Here is a 20,867-nt window from a genome sequence, read left to right on the forward strand (position 1 = left end):
CTATTGCATATATTTACCATACAAATGATAATAAGCAAAAAAATATTAGAAGAAAATTAATATATTATATATTTAATATTTATTTAACAATACAAAATATAGATATTAAATCTCAAATAATATTTAGTAAACAACACATTACATTGCTACAAACATATTAATTAAAAAACATAATAAATTAAATATTTTTATTAATTTTTGATAAGTTTTATACAAACTCACGCGGATAGTATTTTAAATTAAGCGTTTGATCAAATAAAGGAAAAAATACATTTCTCGATCAATGCTTTTAGGGCATAACAAAATTCATTTTCATACTTTGATTTGCTACTCTCTTTGTCTAGGACTCTCTGCTATTGCCATTAGGGTTTGATGCATGTTTTCTTGTTCATATGAAACTTTTTGGAGCTTTCTTTGCACACATTTGACCTTATTGTCAGGTACCTATTGCTTCTTCAATTTCATCTTCTTTATGATGTATTGGTCGTAGCTTGTTCTCTGTGATTATGAATTCAATACACTCTTTATAAATGATAGGATCTGTCATGTATATTAAATTGTATGTTTTTTCTTAAAGATGGGATTTGTCTTGTATATTTGATCCCTCTGTTTGGCATGAGGGTTTTATCTACATATGCCTTCGACTCTTCATTGAGATTCCGACATTAGAACTCATGCGACATTCTCTAATTGTCTATGAAAAGTGAAAAGCACACATTATTTTCTCTCTGTAACCATGGAAAATGTCTCTTTAGAAGTAGGTGAGGAAACATCCACGGAGGATGTCTCAAAACTTAATAAATTTTGTGCCCTTTCCAGATTTTTAATAGCGAATCTATCAATACTGTTACAACATCACCTTGTGTTATGTTTTTCATCCCAGATATATATGAATACATGGGAGTGTCCTTTATTTTCTCTATCATCAACTAGGAATGCTATATCTTCAACTGGGAATGTGTTTAGACCTTTATCTAGTGTGTTAGGACTCTTTCTTCGTCAGATTATCTATCTTGTTCATATGATAGTTAGAATAGAGTGTAATTCATTGCATCTGTGGTCTTCCCTTCCCTGTTCATAGCGCTAGTAACAAAATCCCCTATCTTGGGAAATACCTAACCTTTGGATTCTATGGAGATGTATTTATACATCTTCCATGTCTTTGGCTTAGTGATCATTTGGATCACATACAGCAAAATCATCAATCAACTAGTGATGTCTTTCCCTCTACATATATCTTAAGTATGCTACTTTGCAAAAATGAAACTTCAAAATTATTTTCTATATTTACAGTGGTGAAGGGTCTCTCTAAAAAACCCTCAAACTCAAACTTTTCCCCAAGGTAGACCCCAAGGTAGACAATAATCAATATTTTGTGGAAATGAATGAACTGTACACATAAGAGTTCGTTTTTTGGAGGATTTCTGGATGCTCCATAGTTATCTACTAAATAAGGAATAACCATGAGTATTGTATTTGACTCCCAGAGTTCCCAACTCTAGTGAAGGATCCTAAAAATAAACACACCTTAAATATAAAAACAACTGATATTTACATTGGATAATACCTTCAAAATAATATCAATACTGTCCCATAAAGCATCATGAAAAATATGTTCAATATCTAGGATAATACAATTTTATAATGACTCCACCTTAAATTGTGGAGTGATTTCCCATGTTGTTGGTGCTAACATTGGTGATTTTCCCCGCCCAATATTCCAATCCGTAAACAAAATTTTATTCTAAGATTGTGGATTTTAGGTTTCTTTCATAGCGTTCTCTTTTGAATGCATTTTTGCTCAATTTCTTTTGATATTTCCCTAGAATGAGAAGAATAGGCTTAGCTATAAAGGGAATGGACTACTCAACAAGAATTTGTGTTGCCGTATAATTTGCTTGTCATTTTCCAGCAATATAATTTTTCACTATCTCTTACTCCTTTTTGGTCATTTGTCCTTTCATAATATAATGTTTCACTATCTCTTACTCCTTTTTGGTCATTTGTCCTTTCATAATGGTTTTATTGATTTGAAAAAAATGAAGACTCAAAGGAACTCTAATATTCTTCCACAGTTTCAACATACAATCATTAAAACTATTTCTATCTGTCATAATTCATGCTCGATCATAATTATTACTTTTTTACAGTCAATGTGAAAACATACAATATAAATGTGCTTGATGGTTCTTTGTCCCTTTTTATAGTTTGAATAATTATTCTTTTGGCATCATTTTTCATTTTTTTTTTCACGTTGAATGTGTCTTATTTTTCCTTATATTGGACCTCTCTCCAAGTAAGATAAGAAACAAATATTTATATTCATATCATTACAGCACTCCTCCTTGGGACACATCTTACTACTATTTTGACATGTTCTTTATCCATTTTATCACTACTTTGTGGCTTATCCATACCATTGCCATTCAAAATCTCTATCACTTTTACTGTCTTTATGACAAAAAACACTGTTCTGATCCTTGATATTTTTTATATTGGCACATTGCTCCACTGTACTGGCTCTTTAAATAATATTTTTCCGCTATTATAAACATTCTTTCTTATCACCATTTTTAACACTCTCTTAATCATGAAACCTTTCTGCTACTCTATGACTGTAACCTTCACCTTTTAATTTTATTATTAAATAGTCATATCTTTTTTCTAGAACCTTCATTCTTTTGAACATAATAGTCATTAATTTATACAATCAATAACTTGTCATTCATTCAGTACTGCTAAATTGTACAGCCGACTACTAGATCAATTAGGATTTATGAAAAGGGAGAAGATAGATACATTAAGGAACATTACAAATTTAATCTTGCATATATTCAACATTTGAGTCTTATGCAACGATTCATGTGTAAGTTGCGTGGACTAACATTTTTAGACTACATTAATATTCATTAATATTAAACATATGCAAATAGAAAGACATGACTAAATTAGAATTGATTTCATTTCAATCTATTTATATTATCTCTTGCATAGATTTAAGGTAACTAGTTGTATTTGCAAGTATTTAGAGAATGGAATCTTTTGTAAAATTTGTCCCAAATTGCATACTACAAAAGAGGGACATTACAACTATTGAATTATGGCTAAAATCTCAAAAAGAAATATCTAAGAATCTCTGTTTATTTTAACATATTTGTAACATGTTAACAAGTTTGTAGTCTTAGGACCACACAAAGCTGGAGAATGATCTGTAGAAAGCAGTTTTCTTTTTGAAATTTTAAATGTAAGAATGAGATCACAACTATTTCAATTTGGTTTTAAAATCCCTTGAACAGGGGAGATTTCACTAAAAATCTCAGACTTTTGCTGAAAGTTCCAAGAGTGTCAATATCATCTTCATTGTTATTGTCAGGAAGCCCTAATAATGTTGCTTCACCTACAGCTGTTCAAAAACCTAGATTTGACACTAGATTTGACTCTTTAGTTCTGCCAAGAGCATTCTTGGGGTAGATCTAGTAGCTGCAAAAATGGATCTCGTTGAGGATTATCTAGAGAAATTTTTATTTTATCCCTCTTTAATGTTTTTATATGAGGATTTAATGACTTTATAAGTTATTTTCATCCATCTTTTTTTGGTACTTTCTTTCTGCATGTCGGCTTTCTTGAGAGCCCCTTTTGGAGCAACTCCATTTAATGCTTACTTCTATACCTGACCTGAAGGTTTGCATTTGGAATAGACTTGAATCCCTCTAGATGGACAATAGATGATAATGTTGCCTCAGATACCTCTTCCGATGAAATATAATGGCCTTTGGCCTTATCAACAACTTCTAATGCAGCAACCTTGTTCATGGTAAAGAGTTTGTTGTTAAGTGTAGGTAGCTGATGAATCTTTTAAAATTTTCCAGCTTTAGGTATGGTAAAAAACTCTCAAGATTTTATACCATTACCATATCTGCATTGTTTAAAGATGAGCTCACTAAGCTCACCCCTGCTGTAATTATCCTAGTGTAGTTCCTTATTCAAGCCTTTTTTAATGTTGCCTTTGTTTGTCATACAAAAATGTTATGTACTCCTGCAACATCTAGACTGAGAAATAGAATCAAATATAGCATTAAACTTTTCATTTTATCATTCTAATTTGAAAGCAATTCCAACCAACTAGAAGGATCAAGGCATCTTCACATTTAATCTCACTTGGAAGGAAATTCAAAGGTTGACAGTGACTATATCTAGTAAATATGAGAAACATTATCAGCTTTATCAAAATCCTACAAAAGTTAATGTTGGGAAATACACGACGTTGACTGATTTTCTCAAATTCACAAAATAAGAAAACATCAATGTTCTTATGAGCGTTAAGAATGCACAGGCAATAATATTAGAATGAAACATTGATGCCACAGATGCTACTTTTTCTATATTAAATACATTTCAATATAATAAAATTTTGGACTTTATTTCCAAAGGCTCTGTCTACTCAAGGATATTATTTCCTACAGAAATGCTTTCGTAGGGACACCAAGAAACACCCAATGCGAATCACCCTTTTATCAGTGAAAGAGTTAAGAAAGAGTCAAAATCTCCAATAAGTATGTTCGAATTTCAATGTGCACAATACCAGTAATAGGAACATATCAGAGATTAAATCTATATAAAAGAAGAAATCTGAGTATGCATAGATAGTGATTAATAAACATAAATATCACGTCTGTATCTAGAATGCAAATAAAGAGCATACAATGATTACAAATCCTGTGCATCTTTCGCAAAATGAGTGCAATGTGACATCCAAAAACTCCTTTGTACATATGAGCTTCATCTATGATAATATACCTAACTTATCAAAAATAAATAAAAAATAAGAAAATTTTGTGTTGTTCACTACCCAATAATAACATCGAGATAAGGTGGTTCTCATTCATTCTGTTATTAAACAGGAGCTGATAAGAACATGAAGATGCAAGCAGTGCATTTTATGCAGTTTCTTTTAGAAGAAAGATTTGCACTCAGTCAAAGATTGCAACAATGTAAAAGGGAATTGACACAGAAACATGTCTACGCTGTGACAATAATGTGTTCTTCTTCTGGTTTTGTCTACAAGATATGAGTACAGTTGGATTGTTTCCATATTGGTAGTCCTATTGCTACCCATATGAAGCAGGTTGTCAGCTGTAAAAACTGGAAGCACCGTGAAGGAACAAAAATGTTTTTAAGTGGAGTAATGGAATACTACTGGGTTCTTGCATTAAGATGTACTTTTTTACTTGGACTTTCAAATGGTGTGACCTGTTACTTGCCAAGAAAGAGTTTTGTCTATTTTATTGCTTAAATTGATATTCAACTAATTAGCAACCTGAATTTGGCAGATGCCATGGCACAAGCAGATGCCAATATGAATGTTTTATTGCTGAATGTTGTAACAACCTTCAAACTCCAATATGCATATGATCTACTCATTCCAAAGATTTTCTCAACATCCCAAGGATATATATACTAACCCTCCAATGCACATGCAAACCTTAAAATCCTCTGTCACGGGTTTCCAACCTGTAGGTTTATTGTTATTGTCTACAACAGCAGATGAGTTGCTGATTCTCGGCCAGTTCGCTACAAAGGGGTGGTGATGTGGTTTCAACACCTAAGGTGGTCGTTTAAAACAACCAAAGTGGTCTTTAAATCTTCCACAACCTTTATAAAATGACAATAAACAGATACTGTGCTCAGTGAACCCGAGAGTGCCAGTTATTTCCTGTTCTAACTGAGAATAATCCATACAACCAGGGGTGATGGATATACATGCTGTATTCATATTGAGTCACACCTTCAATAACATTCACAAGGAATTTGAAACATTACCAAAACCCATGAGATAGTAAGGAAAAACATAAGACTGTAACCAAGTATCCAAGAATGCAGATTTTACTATCCAAATACCATGTGCTGATATCTTGGTAACAACTCAAAGGTATTAAGATTATCTATAATATCTCCAAGATGTATTCCTTCTTAAAACAACTTAAGAATCACCATAACTCAATACAAGGAGAGGATTATCAAACTGTGAACTAAATACCAATTTTTATCTGAAGTATTGCACAAATTAAATGATTTGTTATACAATCACAAGTAAGAATGTGTAATGTTAACTTTGATCATTATATTATCGTCGTGTACTGAAGAGGGTGAAAATATTAGAGATGTTGTAAGTTGTTTTTAAGCATCTCAATAAAGGATCTATTTTAGTGGGCTGGGTTGTTTCCCCCACTGAGGAGGGTTTTTCCTAGGATAAATCTCAGTGAAATTTGTGTTTTCTGTTGAGTTGTTTCATTGTTGCATTATTACATGTAAATCTGGTTCATAATTTAACATGAAGAAGGTGGAAACTTCACAAAATTGAGAATTATATGATGCAAAGAATTCCAAGGTTTCGTCAACAATGTGAAGGAGAAGACTTAAGGCAAGTTCAAGACAAGGTTCACACTTCCACAAGGAATACCAGCACAGGAAGATCATGATACAAATGAGGAAATCAAGAAGAAAGTTAGGTTCAAGCTCGAAATCATGAAGAAAAATCATGGCCAAGACATCAAGTTCCAAGTAATTTCAAGTACAAGTGATTTCAAGACTACTTCAATGAGAAGGTTTTGAAGACAAGAAGGATGGAAAAGTAGAGTTCAAATGAGATCAACATGCAAATTTTGGTGAAAGTTATGTGCTGGTGCCTGGGAGATATGTAAGATAGAATTCAAGGCAGAGAAGCCATGATGAAGGATCAAAATAAAGCAGTTGGAAACAGGTAGTTTTGGTGGAGCTTAATGCTTAAATACAACCTTTTGCTCTCTCACAAGTCTCCATGAGAAAAGATGTTTATCATAATAATAGTTTTTACTATTAAAACTTGAGAGCGATTACAATCGGAATTTAAATTAGAAAGTAAGGATAAAAGAACATACTCTGTAATAATGAAAGCACTTAGTATGTTGAGGAATCCAGTTGATTGGAGTGAGAACAATGATGATTATCAGAATTTTGAATGGCTGGATTGACCCAATCTTGTAGAACTTAAGGCCAACTATCAACTCAAGTAAGAGAAAGACCCCTTATTTCTACTTGATGTTTGTGCTAAGCCATTATTCTGCCCAGCCTTAAAAACATGATCTTAGAAGTTAACATTACACATGATTTGTTATACATGTACATCAGTCATGGAAATTGTCAAATGAAGAAATACATTAATTGTAGCCAAGACGACAACACTGTTTGCATGTTGTAGCCTATCCTCGAGAATATTCATTATGTCAAAAATCTCACTATTTTCAGAAGGAACATACTTAGAAACTAAATCAAGAACGAGGCATTGAGCCCACTCGCTAAATTCCCTGATCCTGCAATATTTTTTCAAAATAAGTTAAGAAATTTCAAGACGAGATTTCACATTAGAAGATGTTAATACAAATAGAAGCCTACACACTGGAATTCAGAATCTAAATAGCAAGCTAAAAAGCTTGTCTAAATTTGTTTTAACAATAATTTTAGCTGAGACGAGGATACATAGTAGGAGCAAAACAGGGCAGTGACAAACTTATCTTCCTCTACAATGTTTTCTAAGTTGAAAAGTGATTTTATCCAGTATATGGGATACAAGCAATTTTTTTCTTCAAGCAACACACTTTTTTCCCTAAAAATTCCATTGCCATTTACTATTAGATTCTATAAAGCATTTGTGAACAATCTTTTGGCTAGCAATGGGAGGGTACAAGTTACAGAGCACACCAACAAATAATGGACAACAATCTTGGCATTGAATTATGGCACCTGAAGTTAGTCATTGCTTTTCATGTTTTGAAACTAATTTCAATGGCATTAAGAATATTAATAATTAAAAAAGAATATGTACAGTTCTCTGATCTGTATAACATTTGTTTTGTATTTTCAACTAAGGGAAGAAAATGGACAGGAAGTCTGATTTTGATGGTCTAGTGACTGTTAACGGGTGGGCCTGTTACTTTTCATCTCTATGTTTTGGGGGTGCTTCCCTCTCTTCACAACAACATTCATTTTTCCTCTAAGAGAGATCCCTTTTAACAAAAGAGTGTAGATCTGTATGTATCGCTTGGGCAGCTATTTCTTATTGTGCACATTGGGTGATTTCTTTATATAATAGGTCTTTAACCCCTTTGTACGGGACATTGCAGTAGAGACTCACCTCTAAACTATTGTTCTATTTTGAGGATGTCTCTAGATATGTTATCTTTTTGACATACATAGTTGGATAAGTTCTTCATGTGGTTGACCCTTTGTGAATTTGATTTTGGAGAGTTTTAGTATTAAGATGAAAGCAAAGAGTAGAAACCCAAAATTAGCTTAATTGGACAATTTTCTCACTTCATTTATTATTATGTACTCAATTATTCATTCTGAGTTTTCTTGTTGAATAGAGCTTGCCACCCCTTTTTCTTCTTTCATTTTATGATGGAGTATACTTTCTACTGTTGCTATTACTTTTAGTGATTTTTTTGCAAAATTATTTTTATTTATTTATTATGAGAATTGTCAAAAACTAGCAATTGTCTCTTGTAAACGAGAATTCAGTTTGTTATTTCATCAAGGCCTAATAGACCTTGGAAACTAAATAATGGCAAGACCTATCAGTTTGTTACATATCTTGAATTTAATTTTTCATTTTGTCTATTCATAAATGAAGTTTAATATAAAAATTGTGGCATGAAATTGTATTTTTGCAATTTCTGTTATGGTTAATTACGGTTGTATCAAGTTATTAATTTATACATTATTGCTTTTTTTGATATCAGAAAATGAAGAGAAATAATTTATACAAATAATTTGCAGCCCAATCATAGTTATACTGAATTTGAGATAATATAATAACTGTTGTGGATTTTGTTTTAATAGATTTTGTATTCTCTACTTGAACTATATTAACTCCTCATGATGATTAAACCACATGCAGAGCAATCATATGTAATCAAATTGAAAAGGAAACAAGAATGTTGATAGTGATTATGTTGACTTCGATGAGGATGCACATGATATTTATGGAATTTGTAGCGCTAAATTTGAGGTAAGTGCTATAAAATTTTACGTTTTCTTGATTACAATATGATTGATAGTTGTCAAATAACCCATAGTAATCATGAAATTGCCTCAAAAGGATTCTTTTATTCATTGTAAACAATTGAAATTATTATTTTGTGACTGTGTATTTCTTTATATTTGATTCACATTCCACGTAAAGTCAAGTGATCATATACATCGTTGCTTCCTTTCAAGTTATTATCTTTCATTGGTAACTTACTCTAAGTCGCATAGAAAATATAAACAATCTTGTCTTGTTATTTGTATAGCCAAAAAAATAATCATTGGAAGATTCTAAGTTGAGATATGTACAAATAAAATTATAATATTATTAATTTATATAGTATTTTGTGAGTGTTCTTATATTTTAGAAGAATATTTTACCTTTAGAAAAGAAAAATGAATCTTTATCACAACTACATTATTATTGCATTATATTTTTGGCTATTCATTACCTATGTAATCTGATGTATTTTTTAATTCATTTTGCAGAAATGTATTGATAAACTCAAAGAAGGGGATAAAGTTAAAGTTCTGGATCCATATGATGGGGATACTGCAGCTATTGGGAAGATTCATTCTCTATCCATTATACATGGATCCAACCTGAATGGAATTGGAGATGCCAATGTAAATATTATAAAGGTCACAAGTAATGTTCTACTTGCTTATGAAGATGAAATGGATGGAGCTATTCATCTCAAAGAGAGAGAGAGAACCTTCACACGATGGACATAGTTGATCAATGCTTTATAATGTTTTATTTGTTAGAAATTTTGGATCATTTCTTAATATTGCACTAATTTGCAAGTGGTGTTTAAATATTGACTATCAAGGTGTATTTGAAAGAGTTGGAAACTCTTAGAAAATTTTGACATTTTTATTATATTATGTACTCTTTTAGACAAATTTGACGTGTCATTGCATATTACCTTTATTTATCATGATATTAAATCAATCTTTTAATTTTATTATGTTGTGGCTTGTTCATGTGTATATTTTCATTTGCTTTTATGTTTTAGTTCAACTCTATATCATGTTTTTTGTATTTTAAAATTTACACTATTGAATAAATTATTCATTTCATAACCATATTTGCTACTAATGAATATAAATGATCAATAAATGACCTTAACAGAAATGAACTACCAAATGAACTACCAAATAATATACTACCAAATATACTACCATATATACCACCCAAAAATCTACTTTATTCAAAAGTTCCTCAGCATATGAATAATGTGGGTCAAACCCTTGACTTCTAAATGCTTGTGTTTTGGTTTCAACACTTCATTCTCACACAATGCACTGTATGCTTGATCTAAATCAAAATTATCCAATTCATGAATTAAATAGTGATAAAATTACCTTACATGATGACTGAGGAGTACCTTGGGAGGAATGCCCAAGTATACTCCTTGTGGATCCTTCTCTTCAATAATTGTGAGATATAGCTTGAACTTAGGTGCAATGTAGTCTAGGCATTTTTTACCAACATTTTTGAACCCTTTTTAATCTTTGTGATTGAAGAGGTTTTCATATCACTCAGTTGATTAAGAACTATACATGATAACTTTTGCTGCAACTTTTCTTCAACAAAAAAATTGCTCTTAATCGCTTGGGGGCATAAAGAATGCTATACTCTACTAGATCTTTTAATTTGCAGCGAAGAAATAAACCTTTGATTTTTCCTTTTATCATATTTTTAATTTTTAGGGTGTCATTAATGCTCCATAATTAGGTAGGTGAATAAGGCTTAGTTAGGTCTTTAAACTTGATTGCACCATGAAGCTCAATTAAGACTGGCTAACTTTACTTGGTTGAGTCAATGACTCAGTTAAGCCTAACCTCACTTGGTTAAACCTAAAGAGTAACTCAAGAAAGACTAATGACTCGGTTATAACTGATACTTGACATGATTCTTCCATATATCCTAGTGTATATGTTATACTGATTTGGACTTTCTTGTCTGCATGATTGGATGATGTAGGACCATTGAGATTGGATTTTGGTGGAGTTATGCTTTTCATGGTTAGGGATGTATTGTAGACACATTGGAGAAACTTTCCTCATTATTGCATTGTTGTTCCTTCTTGATGTGTGTTTCTGCTATGTGGTTATATTGTTGGGGGCTAGAAAATCTCCTTTGGGGATTCTCCTACCCTAAACTGTGTTAGATGGTATCAGAGCGAAGGTTGTTCCTAATCATTTAGACAAATTACTGAAGTTGAGGCAGTCTACACAAGGACTTGGGTTGGAGAAATAGATCTGAGAAGATATTGATCTAGTGGTGTATTGTTCTTTTACGAGTCCTAGATCTCTTAGTTGTGAGGTGGTAGATTGTGGTTCTAACTTGCAATTACAAAAGGCTTACAAATGGATCAATGGATGCAAAGATGGAAGATTAATCTTGTTGAGGCATAATCATACAGAGTTTTTGGATTATAGATCTGTGGTCCTAGACTTGTGATGTGGTTATTGATTGTTCATGCAAGGTGATGGGTTACAATCTAACTTGCAAACAATGAAAGGTTGTCACAAGGAGTGTGGGAATGATTTATTGTAGAGGGTTTATGAAGATCTTGGGAGATGGCTCCAAGAGGATTGGACCCTGAGATGATTATGAATCTCCATGATGTGGTGGAGAGGATGTGTTCTGAGATGTCTACATGATTTGAAGCTAGCTTGGTTGATCAAGTTAAGGATGGGGTGGGGAAGGGATTTTACAGCTATTTGTGGAGTTGGAGTCTACCAATTTGGAAGAGAGTTGTTTGGCCGGTTAAGGGAATTGTTTATGAGAGAAGATGTCATAGCAAGGTCAAGGTGGAAGAGGTTGGTTTTGTTGATTGGCTTGTGAAGTCTGATACAAAACTTGAAGAGCACCTGGAGGTTGTTGTTAAATATATTACTAACCCTCTTGATGCAGGGAAAAAGGTTGGTTTTCATGATCAGTTGGCTGGGTCTGACATGGAAATTGCAGAGCACTTGGTCATGAATGATCTAGCTGCTATTGGTGGTGAGTTATTTATTGTAGAGCATATTGTTGTAAGCAATTAGATTGCTAGTTTTTTGAATTTTTCATGTGTTGATCTACATGTTACTACTAATGTGGATTTTTTTGCTACTAATATGGAGTTTTTTAATGCTGGTGTCAATTCACTAGTTGCTGATGTGGATGAAGGTTTGATGTTGAAGCATTCTGTTCAGTTTTTTCTTGGGTGTAAGCATACTAATCAAATGGTTGAGATTCTAGTGTTTAATAGAATGATATAGGTGTGGATGATGTGCAAATTGTTTTTCTTGTCCTTGTTGGAGTGGAAGCCTTTGGTGAAGATGAAGATGATTTTTTCTCTTTCTTTGGGCATCATAGTGTGGGACACACTTTTCTATTTACCTGGGGAATCTAATGTAGGAGCATTGAGATTGGATTTTGGTGGAGTTATTCTTTTTATGGTTGGGGATGTGTTGGAGACAGATTGGGGAACATTTCCTCATGATTACATAGAGATTGGATGGATTGAGTTGAAGTTTGAGTTGTTTTACCTTGCTTCTCAAGATGTGTTTTTAGGTTCCTATTGCAGGCCATGTAACTAATTTTCCACAATGAGTTAGAGGATGAAAATTTCAAAGATTTAAGAGGACTTAGATTTCTATCTATGATTCAAAGTGTGACTTCTAATTCAATCAGAGTTAGGAGATATCACAATTTTTCTCAAACATCTATTTTGGGTATTTAATTGTTGTTGTTGGCTGACTTGTGGCATTTAATTTATGTATTTGTATTTAATTTGTGTTCTGGGCTAGCTTGTGGCTTATATTGGTATAAGTAGGAGTTGTGGGGAAGTATTTAGTAATTATTCATCCATCATGGTGAAGAGGAGTGGCCAAAGAGCGAGTTTTCCTGAGTCTGCGAATAGAGTGTTGAATGTGAGACAATTTACAGTAGGATTGTGATAGAGTTGTGAATGTGTGGATAGTGCACCAAATGTGAGGTAGTTTATACTTTGATCTTGGATGAAGTTTTCATACATCTAGTAGGTATGGCTTGGAAAAAAAGGAGATTTCTTGGTGGGCTTGTGAGCACAAGTTGAGATTTTCCTTGGGGGTTTCTACCAATTTGTGGTTCTGGACTAGCTAGGGTTTGGATTGGAACTTGAGGGATCTTAGAGAACTATTACTTGCTTTATGTTTGGCCATAACTAGGAAGGCCTTATAGCTTGAAAAATTGCATGTAATCAATTATATTTTATGAATTTATTATATTAATTTGGCATCAGATCTTGCTTTGTTATTTTTTGGTGTTGTGTTTCCGCTATGTGGTTATTTGCTAGGGGCTAGGACATCTCCTTTGAGGATTCTCCTAGCTTGTGATACTTCACTAGAGCTGATGTAGAATGTGATTTTTTTCACTGCTTCAATGGTCTCCTTCTATGCTTATACAGAGGTGATTGGATCACCCAACTCATTGCTTTGGGTGTCAGTAACTTCACTATTTTGTCTTGAGGTCTCTAGAGATTTCCTCACTCATTGTTTCTTTATTTGAGGTCTGAACTCATTAGCCTTTGTGTTCTTTTCATCATCAATTATATCTTGATTCATTTAGCTCTTTGCTAGATGACCATGTTCTTTGCATACATAGCATCTTTCGGTAGGATTCATTTTTCTTAAGTGAGTCTTCATATAGTTATCTCCAATGTGTTCATATTCTCCACATAGATAATATATATACTAAGTGTTGTAATAATACCTAAAGATTGCTTTCACAAGCTATTAAGTAGGATTCTATTTCTTAGTTCTACACTACAAATATTTATGACCTTATTTGTTACATGTGAAGAATTTTCCTTTAAATCTAGTTTTCTTTGTGCATTCACTTGCTCTGTGCCCATGCTTGTTATAACTATAATATTTACCATTAAACTTTGACTTTCAATTGCTCCCAATTTTTTTTGATGTATGCCCTAAATTTTCACAATGATTACATGTAGGTTTTTAGTTGATTTGAACTCTTTTTCATCATTCTCCTTGTTTAGTGTAGCCCAATTTGATCTTCCCTTTGTGTCTTTTCTAAGATAGCTCAACCAGTTGATCCATGCTTTCTTGTGATCTCATCATTATTTTATTGGTTTATATTTCTTCTCTAAGATCATTTATGAGTCTATCATTTTCTATCCTTAGATTCATGACTTTTTTATTTACATTGTTTAATTGATTTATCATATATCCCTAATGTAGTGAAAGCTAGTGGATTTCATTGTCCTTTTCTTCTAATTTGGTGTTGAGTAATCTTTTTTCTTCTTATACCAAATCATTATCATTTTCATCTTTGTTCTTCTATTCCAAAACTTTAAATATCTTGACTAGATGAATGTCTTATTCTCTTTTCAACTTTCTGACTTCTTCTTACGTAATGAGTTTCCTTCCAAGTAGATCTTCTATAGTTGTGTATGCTTCATATAAAATTATTTCTCTAAAAATATCTTCAATTCTTTCTTCTATCTATAGATTTTCATTCATCTCTATTTCCAGTTCTTTTCTTCTTTTCAGTTTTTGAGAGATTTGATTCTTCAATTTCTTAATTTTTTCCATGGCCACATGTAGATCTAGCTTTTTATTTTAAATGTCTCTCTCTAGCTTTTACACTTCCATTGTCTCTAATATTTTATCTTGTGCTACTAAAATTATAATAATAGAACCTTGCTTTGATAGAAATTGATGGAAATGTAATGAGATGTAGGTGACTGAGAGGGGGAGCTGAATTAGAAACCTCTTAAAAGTTATTTCTCTTAATCTACTTTATTATATTATCTAATATACTTGCATGCATGGAACATAAAGCATGAAGGTAGAAACATCATAACATAGAATTTGGTAACCCAAAAACCCTCCAGGTAGAAGGTAAAACTAGGGTGGGGATGATGCCCATAATGCTTCACAACTGTAGTAATAAAGTTGTTCCATTAAGTATTACAATTTGTAATGCCCCACCAAAGGGATCCAAAAGAATTAACCCAAAGTTTTACTAAGTTTTCCAATTTTTTTTTTTTTAAAATCATGAAAGAAAAACCATTCATATGAAACACATAGTAATAGAAGCAATAACATAACAGGTTACATTCCTTAAGGATCCCAGGACATTGAGTTACATTTAATCTAATTAATACTAAGTCTAACAACTACCACATCCACATGAAAGAATAATTAAAGGTCCAAAGTCCATAATATACATTTGTTTTCGAATACCTCTTTGGAATGCTCAATCATCCACTGTACATGTCACAGGGTACAAAAGGCTTAAAAGAATATACATATGTAAAAATAAAGGTACAACATCATCTTTGAATCCATGATACAAAGTACAATAAAGTAAATCAAACTATTAACATTAAAATACATGTTACATCCATCCATTAGAAAACATAATTAATCTAAGTGCGCGGTTCCTCTCAACCATCAATAGCATCATTAGACCATCATGGGCCCTAGCCATCCCTCCGTGTGTAACATTCCAAGTTACCAAAGAGATCATCAATATTATCATAGTAGGAATTCCACTCCTAAAACATACTACAACATATGCATAAAGAAATCTAACATGCTACAACATATGCATGCAAACATTGAGCATAAGATGATCTTACAAATTAAATAACATCATCTATCACATGTTAATCATCAATATAAAGTAACATACCAGTAAATAACATCCATCATAATGATCCAAGAATAGAATGAAGGTAAATTCCAACAAAGAATGCTCCAACCATAGTGTCTACGGATGGATCTCAAATGGTAAGAGTGAAAAAGCACTACCACCTGACCGTGTGGAACCTAAATAGCACACTCCCACTACCCTGAGGAGATAATCTCAAGTTCCAAATAGGATATCAAATCACATAACACAAGTACTCTCTAAGTCTAGGAATCTTAAAAGTATGCTAACTCAAAGGTTCCAACACATAAATCAACATCTACACCCAAAGGCACAACAATGACATGTAGGAAACCTACTATGTAAGTGACAAAGTGTCATCACACAAATCATGCTAGAGTTACCCTAGTAGTCTCTTAATAGACCCTGGCCCCCTAGTGATCCCTATGCGGCCACTAGTATCCTCTCATACTGACGAGGCATACTATGGAATGCAAGGTCACAACCAAGCATTCTCTCTACTCCTATCCTAGTCTGTACTAGCACTCGAGGCATGGGTAGGTGCATACAATTATCTTATTAGGTTCATTTTAATCCCCATTTAGTGTAAATGTTTTCACTTATTAAATAACTTATAATGAGTTACCCTGGTAGCCACTTAGGGCCTCGGCCCCCATTGCAAGCCACTTCTTGACACTACAAGTAGATAACCTACCCTAGGTTCAATAAAAACACAAATCCATAATCACATAAAATCACCTCAGTCATATACAAGTGACTGAAAAGCATCAAAAGATAATCCACAATAATCACATTAGATCTTCATGAGTAACTAAAAAGCATCCAATGATAATCATAATATCCATCGATTCTCAATGAGCAACTAGGAAGAATCTCAAAGTAATATTGATTGAAGACTCCAAAATGGTCAAGTCAAAACATGTCAGAACATGACAGTATCAAGATCAAAACAAGCACTTCAGTCCCATCAAGGTGAGTAAAAAGTAGTCCAAGTATAATTGATCGATGACTCAAAAATGGTTAAGTCAAGTATCTCATATACATACACTTCAGCTTCGCATAGGAAGACTGGAAAGCAATAACAATCAGTAGATACAAACATCTCATAGATCATACCATCACATTACCATGGTTGGGTTTAGAAAGATCGAGATCAAATAACATTAGCATGACATCACAAATACATAACCCTCGAGCCTCTGGTAACAACCTAAGATTGGTCAAAGCTAGGACAAACCCCAAAACCCCAAAACACATATAGCATAAAGAAACAAGATACAAACACATGTTTTGGTTTACTTTTGCAATCACATGGTTATGCCAAGTATGAGGGTTTAGTTTTTGTTTCAAATATATTTCAAGTGTATAAGATTCTCTATTTAATCTCCAAGTCATCCCATTTATCTTTTTGAATAAAACATAGAATTATCCCTCCATTATTTTAAAACAATTTTCTAAAATATTCAGAAGATAAATATTTACTTATTTAAATCATTGAACTAATTCCCAATGATTTTTAGTAAAATCATTATATTATTTTACTAAAATCAATGTTACTAGTAATTAAATGGAACTCCCTTAATTCCAAGAGCATCTCCCATTATTCAAATCATAAGAATAATACTTATCAACTTTCAAATAATTAGTTTACAATTTCTTTAAAACACTACAGGGACAATCATTTATTTAAAATAATCTTCATTGATTTTAAGTAAAATCAATCTCATTAATAATTAAATTATTTAATTCCACTAAACACTTATTAATATCTCAATTCTTTTAATTTTCCCTCATTTAAAAATCCATTTACTTAAATTGACTAATAATTAATTGCACTTCTTCTACCATTAACTAATCTTAATTAAATTAAATTTAATTAGATTAGTTAATAAATCATATAAAAGTAATGCATAATAATAAGATTTTATTTTAATTCGAACCCAAACTTGAATCAATTTCAAAATGTTGATTCTACTAAGGGAGGATTGCAAAAATATTTTTTAATTCTTATAACTGGATGAAACAATATACATGCTTGAATTTCAAATTACAAAATTGAAGATTCATTCATAGAGAATTTTTTAGACACACATAATAGACACAATGAAGATAGGAAAAGAAAGAGTGTAATAAAATATGCAAAATAATCATGAATGCCTACCTGGACACAGATGCTAATTCAATACATCTCAGAAAATTGTAGAGAAGCTCCTCCTCTCAAAACCTTCTCCATTCTGAAAATTTCTTCCACCTCCAACATTCACAATTCCTCCAAGAACCGAACCCCCCCCCCAAGTGACTAGAAGTGCTTGTAGAAGAATATGAGGATGTTGAAGCATATGAGCTTGTTGAAGCATATGAGGATGTAGAAGCATACTAGGAGAGCCTGTATATAAAGGCCTCTAAGATGCATATAGAATGTGTCTAGAAAGAACTAGGAGATAAGCATGACAACTAAGCACATATCTTCCACAATAAGAAGATAAACATGATGAGGTTTCTAGAATGTTGTAGACACCATATGCTCAAATAATGTGCTAACTCCTAAGTGTAGACAACACGTGCATAATTAGAGTGCAAACTCTTGTGTTGTCAACATGACAATTCACGAGAGTTTGCATGCTCCTATGTGAATAAATATTAAAATGATGCACATTAATTTATTTAATATTCACTTGGCTCTTTTTAAATTAATTTATTTATTCTAAATCTCATTCACTCACTTTATTAAATCCACTTGTTTTATCTTAATATATTTTAATCACATGCATGCATCATGCGATCTAGAATTTTTTAATAATTTTAATATCTTTTCCACTTTTAAATTTATTTTTGAAACTTAATTGATAAAATATTTATTAGCTTAAATAATAATATTATTTAGCATTTACTTAAAAATGAACTCTAAATATATTATTATTAAATTAAATAAATATTTTCACGTTCAAAATTTAAATTTATAACTTTTATCTTCAAATTTAATTATTTTATTTAATTAATTTCCCAATTAATAAAATAAAATAAAATATTAAAATATCATATTAATTTTTCATTTAATCAAATCATTAATTAAATATTTTAATTAGACTTAATTAATAGAAAATACACCAAAGACTCATAAAATAAAATACAAAAATCCATCTTAGCAAAACATATACAAAATCAAAGCAAGGGTTAATATCACAAATTACATCATCCGACGCATTCGGAGGGTACTCAACTCAGATACTTGTCCTAATTTTCAATTAGGACAAATGAGTTAAAAGGTTTGGATTTGGACTTGAGAATTTATCTCCCCTCTCTTACCATTGAGATAATGTGATAGGGTACGCTCATCTTGGCAATTCAGGGAAGTCGATACCTGGTGCCTACAACCTGCATAAAATCCATGCATGTACAAGCACAACATATATACTAAACTAAATAGGCAATGGTAGGAAGTGGTGCATCGTGTAGATCCCGACTAGTAGGTGACTACGACTCCCTTCCTTAACCACATCAAAAAAGTCATACAGAAAGAGAAAAAGACATGCACACCATACACATGCAAGTATGGGGTAAGTATCCATAATAAAAAACATATGATAATAATTTATCTAACTAATCATCATCAATAACTGAAATCACTGAATAATCATCATGCATACATGAAACATAGACTACCAAATGATCTCATCATATAATCAACCGAATCTAAAACAATATCTGATAATCTCAAAATAATGTTACTGATAATCATCAACACAAAATTGTCCTAAAAGAGTTCAACAACAATAGAAAAATGCAAACTAGGGTAGGCACTACACAATTGATCACTTCTGGGGATCTACTTGATTAAGAGTAAGTAGGACTATTAGGTCCACCTTGTGAAAGAATTTATACAATATAATTAAATATGTACTCTTTTAGGATTTTTTACAAATGACTATTAGGTTACCTTGTTAAAGGATTTGACTGATGCAACTATTAAAATGAATCAGTGGATTGATCTCTACTATGAAACTTTGTTTGTTGATGAAGATTCTTTGAAGTAAACTGATCACCTAACTATGACAGATGAGTCTCTTCTTTTCATGTATGGTACTTGGAGCTTTTTAATTACTCTTCTTTTTCATATTCACATCCATGCCATGTTCTTCAATTGATAGTTTCTTTATTTGAATAATAAAATTAACTTAAATATATATCCATGAAAATAATTGCATGAGCAAGTTGGCTACAACTTCAATAGTTTTTTAAAAAATTGCCAAGTTGGCTCAAGGCTGAGACTTGGGTCCAATAGGTTTCTTGGGTGATACTACAAACACTTGGGTAACAATGTCACCTTGGATAACTCTGGCACTTTGTTAATACTAATAACTTAAAAAAATTAGATGGCTTGGTTTGCACTAATTTTCCTACTTAGTTCTCATTCTAAAAAAATAATGCTAAAATGACTCAATTTACACTTGACCTCAGTAGATATTGTCAACACAATTAACACTACAAGTTGGTAGATACTATCAACTTGGTTGACATTACAACTCAGTGGATACTGTCAACTCTATTGACACTACTCACTACTTGCTTGGTTAACACTGTTAACTTGGTTGATACATGAGCTCAGTTAACACACTTTTATCTAGTAGCTTGGTTACTACTCTCTTCTCATGATGACTAAATATTTTGGCACTAATTGACAAAATGTATATCCATAAGGTCGACAAACCTGTGATTGAGTAAAATGGGGTTTCAACTCAATTTATACCATTAACTATTATTTATAGATATTGAAATGTAATCTATGATTGCATAATCTTTATGTCTAGCTTCCACCTCTAAAAACATGGTTCAAGCACAAATTCTATCTCCTCCTTAACAATTGATCTGTCATGGATTTGAAATTATTATAGTGTGAGTAAAAATATAAGTTTGAATAAAATATTTGAGACTTGATTAATAATTGTTTTGAGGCTTCCAAAAATTTGCTATGGTTTGTATCTTTGGAACAACCGACAACTTTATAAGTTCCCTTAGTTTAAATTTCTTTATAGTTGATAGATCAATGACCCATATTGATATTAATGCTTTGATTGAATTATAAAGTATTAGAGAATGGAAAGCCAATAGTCGTGACACCATCTAAACTTTT

The 20,867-nt window shown here is 32.1% G+C and overlaps 1 long non-coding RNA gene across 1 annotated transcript; it reads left to right on the plus strand.

The window, feature by feature from the left end:
- The first annotated feature begins 266 nt into the window (after nt 1-266).
- On the plus strand, nt 267-9,969 carry LOC149545983 (uncharacterized). Its single transcript, XR_016354308.1, has 3 exons — nt 267-440; nt 8,936-9,046; nt 9,553-9,969. It is a non-coding gene; the product is annotated as an uncharacterized LOC149545983 (long non-coding RNA).
- Nucleotides 9,970-20,867: the final 10,898 nt, after the last annotated feature.

This window comes from Cupressus sempervirens, chromosome 7, assembly GCF_028749045.1.
Source record: "Cupressus sempervirens isolate cs-2001-9-10 chromosome 7, ASM2874904v1, whole genome shotgun sequence".
NCBI lineage: Eukaryota > Viridiplantae > Streptophyta > Pinopsida > Cupressales > Cupressaceae > Cupressus > Cupressus sempervirens.